The following is a 13,293-nucleotide window of genomic DNA, read 5'->3' as shown; positions in this document are numbered from 1 at the left end:
AGGGACTGGGGAAATTATCAGGATAGAAGGGAAAATGAACGGAGCAATGTACAGTAAAATCCTTGAGGAAAACCTTCTGCCCTCTGCAAGAAAGCTGAACCTGGGACGGAAGTTCACCTTTCAGCATGGCAACGACCCGAAGCAGACAGCCAAAGTTACAGTGGAGTGGCTAAGGAATAAAAAGGTAAATGTCCTTAAGTGGCCCAGTCAGAGCACCGACCTTAATCCAATTGAAAATTTGTGGAATGACTTAAAGATTGCTGTCAATCAACGCTCCCCAAACCCTACCCTAACCCGGACGACGCTGGGCCAATTGTGCACCACCCAATGGGACTCCCGATCACAGCCATATTGAAAAACCTAGGTGTGCAAAATTGGTAGAGACCTATCCCAACAGACTCACATCTGTAATTGCTGCCAAAGGTGCTTCCACCAAGTATTAACTCAGGGGGGAGACTGATATTTAAAAAAAAAACGGATATTTCAGTTTTATATTTTTAATATATAATTTCCTTCACAATAAAAAAAACAACCTGTGGAAGTGTGGAGTATGGTGTGTAGATAAGTGTTCTTTAATGGAAGTGTTCTTTAATGGAAGCCTCTCCAACATAATCCAGGTAGAATCAGGAATTCCCCAGGGCAGCTGTCTAGGCTCCTTACTTTTTTCAATCTTTACTAATGACTTGCCACTGGCTTTGAGTAAAGCCAGTGTGGCTATGTATGCGGATGACTCAACACTATACATGTCAGCTACTACAGCGACTGAAATGACTGCAACACTTAACAAAGAGCTGCAGTTAGTTTCAGAGTGGGTGGCAAGGAATAAGTTAGTCCTAAATATTTATAAAACTAAAAGCATTGTATTTGGGACAAATCATTCACTAAACCCTAAACCTCAACTAAATCTTGTAATAAATCATTTGAAAATGGAGGAAGTTGAGGGTACTAAAGTGCTTGGAGTAACCCTGGATTGTAAACTATCATGGTCAAAACATATTGATACAACAGTAGCTAAAATGGGGAGAAGTCTGTCCATAATAAAGCGCTGCACTACCTTCTTAACAGCACTATCAACAAGGCAGGTCCTACAGGCTCTAGTTTTGTCACACCTGGACTGCTGTTCAGTAGTGTGGTCAGGTGCCACAAAAAGGGACTTACAGTGCCTTGCAAAAGTATTCATCCCCCTTGGCGTTTTTTTTATTTTTATTTATTTTGTTGCATTACAACCTGTAATTTAAATGGATTTTTATTTGGATTTCATGTAATGGACATACACAAAATAGTCCAAATTGGTGAAGTGAAATGAAAAAAATAACTTGTTTAAAAAAATTGTAAAAAATAAATAATGGTAAAATGGTGCGTGCATATGTATTCACCCCCTTTGCTATCAAGCCCCTAAATAAGACCTGGTGCAACCAATTACCTTCAGAAGTCACATAATTAGTTAAATAAAGTCCACCTGTGTGCAATCTAAGTGCCACATGATCTCAGTATATATACACCTGTTCTGAAAGGCCCCAGAGTCTGCAACACCACTAAGCAAGGGGCACCACCAAGCAAGCGGCACCATGAAGACCAAGGAGCTCTCCAAACAGGTCAGGGACAAAGTTGTGGAGAAGTACAGATCAGGATTGGGTTATAAAAAAATATCTGAAACTTTGAACATCCCACGGAGCACCATTAAATCCATTATTAAAAAATGTAAAGATTATGGCACCACAACAAACTTGCCAAGAGAGGGCCACCCACCAAAACTCACGGACCAGGCAAGGAGGGCATTAATCAGAGAGGCAACAAAGAGACCAAAGATAACCCTGAAGGAGCTGCAAAGGTCCACAGCTGAGATTGGAGTATCTGTCCATAGGACCACTTTAAGCCATACACTCCACAGAGCTGGGCTTTACGGAAGAGTGGCCAGAAAAAAGCCATTGCTTAAAGAAAAAAATTCGCCAAAAGGCATGAGGGAGACTCCCCAAACATATGAAAGAAGGTACTCTGGTGAGATGAGACTAAAATTGAGCTTTTTGGCCTACAAGGAAAACGCTATGTCTGGCGCAAACCCAACACTTCTCATAACCCAGACAACACCATCCCGATGTTTTTTTTTTTTTTCACCTTTATTTAACCAGGTAAACCAGTTGAGAACAAGTTCTCATTTACAACTGCGACCTGGCCAAGATAAAGCAAAGCAGTGCGATAAAAATAACAACACAGAGTTACATATGGGGTAAAACAAAACAAAGTCAAAAATACAACAGCAATACATATAATATACAGTGTGTGCAAATTTAGCAAGTTATGGAGGTAAGGCAATAAAATAGGCTATAGTGCAAAATAATTACAATTAGTATTAACACTGGAATGATAGATGTGCAAGAGATGATGTGCAAATAGAGATACTGGGGTACAAATGAGCAAAATAAATAACAATATAGGGATGAGGTAGTTGGGCGGGCTAATTTCAGATGGGCTGTGTACAGGTGCAGTGATCGGTAAGGTGCTCTGACAACTGATGCTTAAAGTTAGTGAGGGAGATAAGTGTCTCCAGCTTCAGAGATTTTTGCAATTTGTTCCAGTCATTGGCAGCAGAGAACTGGAAGGAATTGCGGCCAAAGGAGGTGTTGGCTTTGGGGATGACCAGTGAGATATACCCGCTGGAGCGCAGACTACGGGTGGGTGTTGCTATGGTGACCAATGAGCTAAGATAAGGCTGGGATTTGCCTAGCAGTGATTTATAGATGGCCTGGAGCCAGTGGGTTTGGCGACGAATATGTAGTGAGGACCAGCCAACAAGAGCGTACAGGTCACAGTGGTGGGTATTATATGGGGCTTTGGAGACAAAACGGATGGCACTGTGATAGACTACATCCAATTTGCTGAGTAGAGTGTTGGAGGCTATTTTGTAAATGACATCGCCGAAGTCAAGGATCGGTAGGATAGTCAGTTTTACGAGGGCATGTTTGGCAGCATGAGTGAAGGAGGCTTTGTTGCGAAATAGGAAACCGATTCTAGATTTAACTTTGGATTGGAGATTCTTAATGTGAGTCTGGAAGGAGAGTTTACAGTCTAACCAGACACCTAGATATTTGTAGTTGTCCACATACTCTAGGTCAGACCCGTCGAGAGTAGTGATTCTAGTCGGGTGGGCGGGTGCAAGCAGCGTTCGGTTGAAGAGCATGCATTTAGTTTTACTAGTGTTCAAGAGCAGTTGGAGGCTACTGAAGGAGTGTTGTATGGAATTGAAGCTCGTTTGGAGGTTTGTTAACACAGTGTCCAATGAAGGGCCAGATGTATACAAAATGGTGTCGTCTGCGTAGAGGTGGATCTGAGAGTCACCAGCAGCAAGAGCGACGTCATTGATATACACAGAGAAAAGAGTCGGCCCAAGAATTGAACCCTGTGGCACCCCCATAGAGACTGCCATAGGTCCAGACAACAGGCCCTCCGATTTGACACATTGAACTCTATCTGAGAAGTAGTTGGTGAACCAGGCGAGGCAGTCATTTGAGAAACCAAGGCTATTTAGTCTGCCAATAAGAATGCGGTGGTTGAAGGAATGATGGATGGCGCTAAATACAGGGAAATTATCCAGAGTCTTCCAGAGATTTGAGACTAGGACGGCGGTTCACCTTCCAGCAGGACAATGACCCTAAGCATACTGCTAAAACAACACTTGAGTGGTTTAAGGGGAAACATTTAAATGTCTTGGAATGGCCTAGTCAAAGTCCAGACCTCAATCCAATTGAGAATCTGTGGTATGACTTAAAGATTTCTGTACACCAGCGGAACCCATCCAACTTGAAGGAGCTGGAGCAGTTTTGCCTTGAAGAATGGGCAAAAATCCCAGTGCCAAGCTTATAGAGGCATACCCCAAGAGACTTGCAGCTGTAATTGCTGCAAAAGGTGGCTCTACAAAGTATTGACTTTGCGGGGGGGTTGGTGAATAGTTATGCACGCTCAGGTTTTCCGTTTTTTTGTCTTATTTCTTGTTTTTTTTCACAAGAAAAAATATTTTGCATCTTCAAAGTGGTAGGCATGTTGTGTAAATCAAGTGATACAACCCCCCAAAAAATCAATTTTAATTCCAGGTTGTAAGGCAACAAAAGAAAGTTAATACTTTCACAAGCCACTGTAGGAAAATTGCAATTGGCTCAGAACAAGGCAGCGCGGCTAACATTAATATGGCTCAAAGTGGAGGAGAGATTGACTTCATCACTACTTGTATTTCTGAGAGGTATTGACATGTTGAATGCACCGAGCTGTCTGTTTGAACTACTGACGCACAGCTCGGACACCCATGCATACCCCACAAGACATGCCACAAGAGGTCTCTTCACAGTCCCCAAGTCGAGAACAAAATATGGGAGGAGCACAGTACTACATAGAGCCATGACTACGTGGAACTCTATTCCACATCAAGTAACTGATGCAAGCAGTACAATTAGATTTAAAAAACAGATAGAAATACACCTTATGGAACAGCGGGGACTGTGAAGCAACACAAACATAGGCACAGACACATGCATACACACACACGATAACATACGCATTATACACACACGTACACATGGATTTTGTAATGTAGATATGTGGTAGCGGTGGAGTAGGGGCCTGAGGGCACACAGCGTTTTGTGACATCTGTGAATGTATTTTAATGTTTTTAAAATTGTATAAACTGCCTTAATTTTGCTGGACCCAAGGAAGAGTAGCTGCTGACTTGGCAGGCCATGAAGGGTGATTCTGCTGTTGTGTGTAGCAAGTGGTTAATGCTTACAGTTTTCTGCGTCGGGCCTGTGTCTGGGGCGGGAAGGCCACTTTGAAAGTAACATGCTTAGAATCATAATGATGTCTGAGATTGAATTCTTTGCAAACAGCGACATTTTCGTCGCAAATAAGTCACACTGGCTTGGCATTGGAGAGAGATATAAGATGAATGCATATATCGCTGTCCATGCTTCCCTGAAACTTCGATTTTCATTGTCTACCTTTCTTTTGATACTTTTTGAGAGCGACATCTTGCTAGCAAGCTAACTGTTCTGAACTAATGTTGACGTAAAAAAACAAGTAGAGTAGACCTGTTTTTCTCCACCAATCAAAGCACAGAGAAATAGACAAAATTAATAATTTAATAGAGACTTCGTTGATTTTATGAGTGTAATCAGATCGAAATTATTAGGTAATTGTCATTGAATTATATACTAATCAGATGTGTTAAAAATGTTGTTCAATTTGTAGTGTAGGCCGAAATATGTACTGTATACTGTAACTTGTAAGTGGAACCATGAGGATCCTCCCAATATCACTCAATGGATTAATGAGGTCAGTTCTTGTATGCCACTAGAAAAAAGTACATATGACATGCGAGGTAGTGCACAGTCCTTTCATAAGACTTGGGATCCCTGGATAGAATACATCAAGTCATTATAAACATGTGATCATGGTTGTGTGTATGGTGTGTGATTTGAGGTAACATCTAGAATGGTTTGTTGGTATAATTATATGCAGCTGTTATTGTATTGTATGGTATAATACATACAGTATGTGCGATGTGCCTTCAGAAAGTATTCACACCCCACATTTTGTTGTGTTACAGCCTGAATTTAAAATTTATTAAATTGAGATTTCTTCTCGCTGGCCTACACACAATACCCCATAATGTCAAATTGGAATTAGGTTTTTAGAAATGTTTTGAAATTAATAAAAAATGAAAAGCTGAAATGTCTTGAGTGAATAAGTATTCAACCCCTTTGTTATGGAAAGCCTAAATAAGTTCAGGAGTAAAAATGTGCTTAACAAGTCACGTAATAAGTTGCATGGACTCACTCTATGTGCAATAACGGTGTTTAACATGACTTTTGAATGACTACCTCATCTCTGTATCCCACACATACAATGATCTGTAAGGTCCCTCAGTCGAGCAGTGAATTTCAAACACAGATTCAACCACAAAGACCAGGGAGGTTTTCCAAAGCCTCGCAAAGGGCACCTATTGGTAGATATGTAAAAAAAATAAAAAAAAGCAGACATTGAATATCCCTTTGAACATGGTGAAGTTATTAATTACACATTGGATGGTTTATCAATACACCCAGTCACAACAAGGATACAGTTGCCGGAGAGGACGGAAACCGCTCAGGGATTTCACCATGAGGCCAATGGCGACTTTAAAACAGTTATAATACAAATATTCCAAAACATGCATGGCACTAAAGTAATACTGCTAAGAATGTGGCAAAGCAATTCACTTTTTGTCCTGAATACAAAGTGTCATTTTTAGGGCAAATCCAATACAACACATTACGGAGTACCACTCTCCATATTTTCAAGCATACTGGGGCTGCATCATGTTATGGTTATGCTTGTAATCGTTAAGGACTGGGGAGTTTTTCAGGATAAAAAAGAAACGGAATGAAGCTAAGCACAAGCAAAATCCTAGAGGAAAACCTGGCTCAGTCTGCATTCCACCAGACACTGGGAGATGAATTCGCCTTTCAGCTGGAAAATAACCTAAAACACAAGGCCACATCTACACTGGAGTTGCTTACCAAGAAGACAGTGAATGTTCCTGAGTGGCAGAGTTACAGTTTTGACTTAAATCTACTTGAAAATCTATGGCAAGACCTGAAAATGGTTGTCGAGCAATGATCAACAACCAATTTGACAGAGCTTGAATAATTTTTGAAAGAATAATGGGCAAATGTTGCACAATCCAAGTGTGGAAAGCTCTTAAAGACTCACAGCTGTAATCGCTGCCATAGGTGCTTCTACAAAGTATTGACTCAGGGGGGTGAATACTTATGAGATATTTCTGTATTTCATTTTCAATACATTTGCACAAAAAAAATCTAAAAACATGTTTTCATTTTGTCATTATGGAGTATTGTGTAAGAAATATTTCATGTGACGGTCAATAATTCAATTTTACAAGCACAGCAAATAAAAAAACTGAAAAACAAACAAAAACATATAGCAGAAAGTATCCACACCCCTTGACTTATTTCACATTTTGTTGTTTTACAGCCTGAATTCAAAATTGATTAAATCGATTTTTTTTCTCACCCATCTACACACCATGATTCATGAGCGGAAATAAAAGATCCCAGAAATGTTCCATACTCAGAAAAAGCTTAATCCTTTGCCAAGATAATCCATCCACCTGACAGGTGTGGCATACAGTGCATTCTGAAAGTATTCAGACCCCTTCCACATTTTGTTACGTTACAGCCTTATTCTAAAATGGATTAAATAAATTGTTTTCCTCATCAATCTACACACAATACCCATAATGACTAAGCAAAAACAGGTTTTCATTTTTTGTGTGCAAATGTATTAAAAATAAAAAAACAGAAATACCTTATTTACATAAGTATTCAGACCCTTGCTATGAGACTCGAAATTTAGCTCAGGTGCATCCTGTTTCCATTGATCATCCTTGAGATGTTTCTACAACTTGATTGGAGTCCACCTGTGGTAAATTCAATTGATTGGATATGATTTGGAAAGGCACACGCCTGGAAAGTATTCAGACCCCTTGACTTTTTCCACATTTTGTAACATTACAGCCTTATTCTAAAATTGATTAAATTGATTTTTTTCCTCTTCAATCTACACACAATACCCCACAATGACAAAGTAAAAAAATATTTTTAGAAATGTTTGCTACTTAATTACAAATAAAAAACTGAAATATCACATTTACGTAAGTATTCAGACCCTTTACTCTGTTGAAGCACCTTTGGCAGTGATTACAGCCTCGAGTCTTCTTGGGTATGACGCTACAAGCTTGGCACAGCTGTATTTGGGGAGTTTCTCCCATTCTTCTTTGCAGATCCTCTCAGGCTCTGTCAGGTTGGATGGGGAGCTTTGCTGCACAGCTATTTTCAGGTCTCTCCAGAGATGTTCCATCGGGTTCAACTCCAGGCTCTGGCTGGGCCACTCAAGGACATTCAGAGACTTGTCCCGAAGCCACTCCTGCATTGTCTTGGCTGTGTGCTTAGGGTTGTTGTCCTGTTGGAATGTGAACCTTCGCCCCAGTCTGAGGTCCTGAGCGCTCTGGAGCAGGTTTTCATCAAGGATCTCACTGTGCTTTGCTCCGTTCATCTTTCCCTCGATCCTTACTAGTCTCCCAGTCCCTGCTGCTGAATAACATCCCCACAGCATGATTCTGCCACCCCCATGCTTCACCGTAGGGATGGTGCCATGTTTCCTCCAGACGTGACGCTTGGCATTCAGGCTAAAGAGTTCAATCTTGGTTTCATTAGTCCAGAGAATCTTGTTTCTCATGGTCAGAGTCCTTTAGGTGCCTTTTGGCAAACTCCAAGTGGGCTGTCATGTGCCTTTTACTGAGGAGTGGCTTCCATCTGGCCACTCTACCATAAAGGCCTGACTGGTGGAGTGCTGCAGAGATGGTTGTCCTTCTGGAAGGTTCTCCCATCTCCACAGAGGAACTCTAGAGCTCTGTCAGAGTGACCATCAGGTTATTGGTCACCTCCCTGATCAAGGCCCTTCTCCCCTGATTGCTCAGTTTGGCCGGGCGGCCAGCTCTAGGAAGAGTCTTGGTGGTTCTAAACTTCTTCCATTTAAGAATGATGGAGGCCACTGTATTCTTGGGGATCTTCAATGCGCTGTTTTTGCTCTGACATGCACCGTCAACTGTGGGACCACCAATCAGGCCTTTATGGGAGAGTGGCCAGACGGAAGACACTCCTCAGTAAAAGGCACATGACAGCCTTTGGTCTGATGAAACCAAGATTGAACTCTTTGGCCTGAATGCCAAGCGTCACGTCTGGAGGAAACCTGGCACCATCCCTATGGTGAAGCATGTTGGTGGCAACATCATGCTGTGGGGATTTTTTTCAGCGGCAGGGACTGGGAGACTAGTCAGGATCGAGGGAAAGATGAACGGAGCAAAGTACAGAGAGATCCTTGATGAAAATCTGCTCCAGAGCGCTCAGGACCTCAGACTCGGGTGAAGGTTCACCTTTCAACAGGACAATGACCCGAGGCACACAGGCTTGGGTCATTGTCCTAGCTGAAGCTATCTAGCAAAAAAATAGTTACCTAGTTTTTTTTAGCTAGGTAGCTTCAACTAGCGCTAGTCGGCTGTACCTGCTCCAAAGCTCTGGTATTTTTAATTATATCGCTTGTTCTCCATCTTCTTTTTAAATAGTGAGCCAACATGTTTTCAGCACTTTTATTTCCATGACTGATCAAAACTCATTTTCTCATGCTCTCTCTTGTCTCTCTGCCGCAGTCATATAGAGAGCAATATGTTTGGAAGATCAAATCACAATAAAATTGCAGTATTGAATCACAATACATATAGAATCATGAGAATCGCAATACATATCGTATCGGCACATAAGTATCGTGATAATATTGTATCCTGAGGTCCCTGGCAATTCCCAGCCCTACTTCTTTCAGTATTTATTCAATGCTACAGTAGATCACTAAAGGCCTTCCTTCCCACACTATACATCGGATTCAGTCTTTTACGAGTATTACATGTCACACTGTGCGATGTTAACAAATTCATATCTTTGATATCAACCTGGTCAGATTGTACGATTTGCTTCAGTTTTGTAGTCACATTCTGCGATTGGCTTTCGAAGCTATGTCAGCCGACGTAGGCTACATCAACTGCAATGGTGTATTTGAACTGCGCATGTGCCAGTGCCAGCAGCGCAAGCCTCCCTCTATGCTTATCCACAAATTAAGTGAGTTTGGAAAAATGGAAAGTATGCATCTTAGAAATAGTTTTCAAACACAAACTTTATGTCCGAATTCAGAATCAAATAGGCTTCCCAAAAATAACATGGTCGCTTTGATTGCCGATTTTGTGCATTTATCAAAATACCATCAGTTAGCCTGATTTCAGATGTGTCATGTAACAAGATTATTAAGGAAATCGTTCTTCTTGCATCAGCATGTAAACGTTTAAATCAAACTGTTATATTAATGTGACTATTCACAATAATCGTATAATTGTGTGCATACTCAGTGCCGGCCGTGTTCCTATTGGTCAGTCACCGGTATCGTCTCGTAACACCAGCCACACTACACGATAAAGGCTCAACATTTCTGACACTGCCAGTACTTTGTCGGAGCCTATGACTGCACATAGTGATACTAAAAAGTTAAGTATTTGGTCCCATAGTCATAGCACACAATGACTACATCAAGCTTGTGACTCTACAATTTAGTTGGATGCATTTTCTCTTTGTTTTGGCTGTGTTTCAGATTATTTAGAAATGAATGCTAAATAATGTAGTGTCATTTTGGAGTCACTTGTATTGTAAATAAGAATATAATATGTTTTTAAACACTTCTACATTAATGTGGATGTTACCATCAGTGGGCCTCCTGTAGCTCAGTTGGTAGAGCATGGCACTGGCAACGCCAGGGTTGTGGGTTCGATTTCCACGGGAGGCCAGAATGAAAAAATGTATGCACTCACTAACTGTAAGTCGCTCTGGATAAGAGTGTCTGCTAAATGACTAAAATGTAAATTACAGATAATCCTGAATAAATTGTGAATAATGATGAGTGAGATAGTCACAGACGTACAAATATCATACCCCAAGACATGCTTAACCTTTCACCATTACGATAACATGGGAAGTTAGCATTTTTTGGGGGGGGGGTATGATATTTGTGCGTTTGTAACTTTCTCACTCATCATTATTCACGATTCATTCAGGATTATCTGTAATTTACATTTTAGTCATTTAGCAGACACTCTTATCCAGAGCGACTTACAGTTAGTGAGTGCATACATTTTTCATACTGGCCTCCCTAATCATGGTAGCATCCACATTCATGTATAAGTGTTTAGAAACATATTCTATTCTTATTTACAATAAAGGTGACTCCAAAATGACACAATACATTATTTACCATTAATTTATTATTAGTCACAAGCATGATGTATACTTAACTTTTTACTACTTTAATACATATAAGTTCATTTGTCCCAATACTTTTGCTCCCCTAAAATGGAGGGACTATGTACAAAAAGTGCTGTAATGTCTAAACGGTTCACCCAATATGGATGAAAATACCCTCAAATTAAAGCTGACAGTCTGTACTTTACATTGTTTGATTTCAAATCCAAACTTTTGAAGTTTGGATTTGGTTTTCGCAATATTTCACTGTTTTCCGTTGAAAGATACAGACAGATGCAGAAGATCGCAATTAGCAATAAAAACAGGAAATACGATGTAAAGACTCCTACAGACAATCTTGCAAATCTAAATGTGTGTAGTAAGCACTTCATCGACGATGATGGGAACAAAACACAGAAGAAAACTCAAAGACACAGCTGTACCTTCTGTATTCACATAGATTGGATCTGGTGACGTGCCAAAATACAGAGGCGGTTTGAGAATAGAAAGCATCAAAGCGAGCGTGTGGAGGTGTGTAAACTAATCATTGCAGTTCGAGTTTATCTTATTGTGTTGTAGCCTAGGTGCTCTACCGGTTAGCATATGTTGAGGAGATAGATAATAGTGTCAATAATAATTTTGTCACCTTACATTGTAATAGACAGTAAATGTGTCATCTTACATTGCAGAATAGCCAGAATATAAATTAAAGGTCTTGTTACATTTTAATTACTTAGGATCAGGTCTACTCGCTTTTTTTCATAATCATAATCTCCCATGTCTGATGTGTTGGCTAACCATGGTTTATTTGCATGGCAACATTTCATGCTTTTAACAACTGTATAGCCTTGCGTGAAATACTATGTCCGGAGGAACCACCTGGGGTAGGCCTATTTGGTTTCATGTAGTCTGGTCTATTGTGTATTCGTAACCCCCACCTCCCCCTGAAGATAGTTGTCACGGTTTCGGCCGAGGCTGCCTCTCTTCCTTGTTCGGGTAGGCTTCGGCGTTCGTTGTCTCCGGAATACTAGCTGCCACCGTTGTATGTTTCATGTTCGTTTGCTTTTGTCTGATTGTTTTCACACCTGTTATCATTTAGTGTCATTAGTGTCCTATTTAGTTCTCGTTGTGTTTGTCAGGTGTTGTGTGTTATTGTTTCGTGTACTGTCGTATTTGCTGGTCGTTTGACTATTTCGCTCGGTTGAGCTTACTACTCCACTGCGCTGGAGCGTATTTACGCACCTGTTTTCGTGCGCCTTTCTTTTGGTCGCCTACGTGCGTCGTTCCGCCTTCGGGCGAGTTTTCCTGTTTGCCTTATTGGTATTTTGACTAAAGTCTTTTGGATTATTGACTTCGGTGTCCTTGCGCTTGATTCCACCCATACACCCACCTACAGCCAACCTTGACAGAATAACACACCCACAGTATGGAATCAGCAGGAGCCGCTGCAGCCCAGGCGACGCTGGAGGACAGGGTCCTCCAACAAGGCGACCAGATCCAGCAGATGGGGACCACACTGCAGGAGGTGATCACTACCATCAGAGGCTGGGGAACGCCGCCACCACCACCCTCCCTGCCAGCACCATCGGCCAGTCAGCCCATTCCCGCACCGGAACCTCGAGGAGTCCGACTCTCGCTCCCGAGGGCTTACGATGGGACCGTGGCCGGGTGCCAGGGTTTCCTTCTCCAGGTGGAGCTGTACCTGGCCACCGTGCACCCGGCGCCCTCGGGACATGAGAGCGTGTCCGCCCTGATCTCCTGCCTGTCCGGGAAGGCGTTGGCATGGGCCAACGCGGAGTGGAGGAGGATAGACGCGGACACTATAACCTACGACGAGTTCTCCCGCCGCTTCAAGGCGGTGTTTGACCATCCCCCGGAGGGGAAAGCGGCGGGGGAGCGTCTGGTCTTCCTCCGGCAGGGGAGGAGGAGTGCCCAGGAGTTCGCTCTCGAATTTCGTACTCTAGCGGCGGATGCAGGGTGGAATGATCGGGCTCTCGTCGATCACTACAGATGTAGTCTACGAGAGGACGTCCGTCGGGAGCTGGCCTGTAGGGACACCAGCCTCACGTTCGACCAGTTGGTCGACATGTCCATCAGGCTGGATAACCTGCTAGCTACCCGCGGACGTCCCGAGGGGGGTCCGTCCATTTCACCCTCCAGCGCCTCCGAGCCGTGCCCCATGGAGCTCGGGGGCGCTGGCGCTAGAGAGAGGAGGGGTCGGCTTACTAGGGGGTCCATCCCCTGCACCAACTGTGGTCGGGGAGGACACACCGCGGCTAGGTGCTGGGGATGGCCTCCTAAGGGAGAGGACGACAGGTCCCGCACTGGGATTCCTTCCAGGTGAGTAGGCGCCCCACTCACCCAGAGCTCTCTGCTACACATTTCTGTATGCCTGTGAGTTTTCCACAGG

This window comes from Coregonus lavaretus (assembly GCF_964263955.1).
Source record: "Coregonus lavaretus genome assembly, chromosome: 4".
Taxonomy (NCBI): domain Eukaryota; kingdom Metazoa; phylum Chordata; class Actinopteri; order Salmoniformes; family Salmonidae; genus Coregonus; species Coregonus lavaretus.
The sequence above is the reverse complement of the archived record's forward strand: the minus strand, read 5'-3'. Positions refer to the sequence as shown.